Genomic DNA, 2,751 nt, shown 5'->3' with positions numbered 1-2,751 from the left:
TGACTCGGGTCACCCAACAGTCGTCAATGCCCTTGCGGAGCAGCACTTCCTGCAAGAAGGGCCAGTGGACCGTGTCGTACGCTTTGTGGAAGTCTAGCTTCAGGAAGACTGCCCGATGGTGTTTCACCCGGACTTCGTGGAATACCAGCACCCCATCCAGAATAAATCGGCCTTGTATGAAGGCGGATTGGTTCGGGTGGGTAATCGCGTCAGCGAGCAGGGTCACCCTATTGGCGTACCCTTTGGCCAGGATCTGGAATATCACATTAATCACTGTGATGGGACGAAACTGGCGGATGTCGGAGGCGCCCGGGACCTTGGGGATGAGGGTAATGATCCCATAGTTAAGACGCCCAAGATCCATGGAGCCCGAGTAGAATTCATCAAACAAGGCCATGACCTCCGGCTTGATGGTCTGCCAGAACGTTTTGAAGAACGTTACGGGCAGGCCATCCGGCATCGGGGCCGAGGAGGGGTTCATCCCCTTAATAGCCGCGAGGACCTCATCCTCGGCGAAGGGGGCCACTAATGCCGCATTGGCCTGGACAGAGACCAATTGATCACCCGACCAAATGTCGGGGGCGAGACTAGCCCCACCCCGAGGGGTGGGGGTAAATAGAGCTTTATAGAAGCCATCCACTTGGGCACGGATGGCCGAGGGGCGAACGAGAGGCGTGTCTCCATCCCACAGGCAGTGGATGGAGTTTCGACGTCGCCGGCCGTTCGCTACCGCCTGGAAATAGGTGGTGTTGGCATCGCCCCGAAGCACCCACCGTTGGGTACCGCGCAGCCTCCAGTAGGCCTCTTCATCTGTGTAAATGGTTGAGAGCTGGTCTTCAAGGTCATATCGCAGCATCCATTCATCCGGGAAGATCCCAGAGGTGTCGGCACGGGCGTCCAGGGCTTGGATAGCCAGCAGGAGGGCCTTTTTGCCCTCTCGAAGGTCCCGGCCAAGGGTAGCACCCCAACCCTTCATGAATTGGCGGGCAAGCTTGGCACATAAGTGGCACGAGTCAACTGCAGACATGGAGCGATGAGGGAAGAGCAAGCGGAGGTCCAGCGAGCGACGACAGCCTCCCGGAAGCCCACCTGATTAAGCCAGAGGAGCTCAAACCGGAAACGCGGCGGGATGGGGGGCGCTCGTCATCGGTGGAGAGGAGGAGAGGGACATGGTCAGACCCGATCCGGGTAATCGCACGAAGCGATGCCAGGGGGCAACATAATTCCCACTCTGGGGAAACTAGGACACGATCCAAGACGGATTGCGTCGAGTCAACCTGACGGTTCGTCCAGGTGAACCGGGCACCCGTCCGTTCTAATTCACGGAGACCGAGCTCCGCGATCCAGTCGTTGAATAACTGCATCCGGGGGAGGTTAATCCGGTCATTATTCTTCTCATCCGGGGAACGGATGAGGTTAAAGTCTCCGCCCACTACTACTGGGAGGAGGGAGTTGGAGATCTTCTGATGCAGCTCTGCGAGGAAGGCCGGGGAGCGGCGGTGGTCCGCCGGTCCATACACAATCACGACCTCCCATTTGAAGTTAAGAGCACGCTCAAAGATCTCCATACTAACGAAGAATTCTTCCCGGTCCATGCCACCCACCTCAAAGGTGGCATCCTTTACCCCTAAAAGGATGCCACCAGAATGGCCTGTGGTCCCACTAGAAGGGAGCCAATGCCAGGCGAAGAGATGGGGGCTAAGACAGTCGAGCTCGTGGAGGGAGAACTCAGTGCGCATTGTTTCCTGGATGGCAATGATGTCAATGTGTTCATCACGCATGTACCCGACTAGTTGGCGGCGTCGACCATCATGGCCGAAGCCGCGGATGTTCCAGAAAAGAGCCTGCATCTAAACCCCCATCGGGGGGCTGCTTGACCCCAGGACACGAGATGCGCTTTGGGCGCGGAGCGCAGCTGTACGTGAACGAGTGCGCCCACGGATCACCCCGTCGGCAACCGGAGGGGCCCGAACCGCGGGAGTGGCGGTTGATTCCTCGGAAGCCCGAAGGAGGCGAGCCCGGGTTTCGGCAAGCTTGCCATCTAAGATCTCACGTGCCCTAATGGCTGCAATCTGTTCTAAGGGGGGACCAACTTCCCCCTGAAGATGATGGCCGAATCAGTGGCCACCTTGGCGAGGTGGCCAAGAGGAACGGCCTCAAGCGTGGAAAAGGAACAGCTGGAAGAACTGGGAAGGGCGGGATCCACACCTGGCTCAAGGTTCCGGGCTGCCGCCCGGAGCTCAGCACGCTCGGCGATGGACGGAGCCGAAGAGTCCGCCGGGCTGGCCGCATCGAGGCAGGCATTGCGGCGGGACGCAGTCACCGGCGTCGAGGTGGACCGGGGCCGCCTGGCGTACGCCACCGTCTGTGGAGGGTGCGCAGAGACCGGAGTGGTCACTGTTGGGAATCGTAGCATAATTTAAAATTTTCCTACGCTCACCAAGATGCATCTATGGAGTCTACTAGCTACGAGGGGAAGGGAGTGCATCTACATACCCTTGTAGATCGCGAGCGGAAGCGTTCCAATGAACGTGGATGACGGAGTCGTACTCGCCGTGATCCAAATCACCGATGATCGAGTGCCGAACGTACGGCACCTCCGCGTTCAACACACGTACGGTGCAGCGACGTCTCCTCCTTCTTGATCCAGCAAGGGGGAAGGAGAGGTTGATGGAGATCCAACAGCACGACGGCGTGGTGGTGGATGTAGCGGGATTCCAACAGGGCTTCGCCAAGCGCTGCGGGAGGAGG

Source organism: Aegilops tauschii, chromosome 7 (genome assembly GCF_002575655.3).
Source record: "Aegilops tauschii subsp. strangulata cultivar AL8/78 chromosome 7, Aet v6.0, whole genome shotgun sequence".
In the NCBI taxonomy this organism is placed as follows: Eukaryota; Viridiplantae; Streptophyta; class Magnoliopsida; order Poales; family Poaceae; genus Aegilops; species Aegilops tauschii.
Note: the sequence above shows the minus strand (reverse complement) of the source record.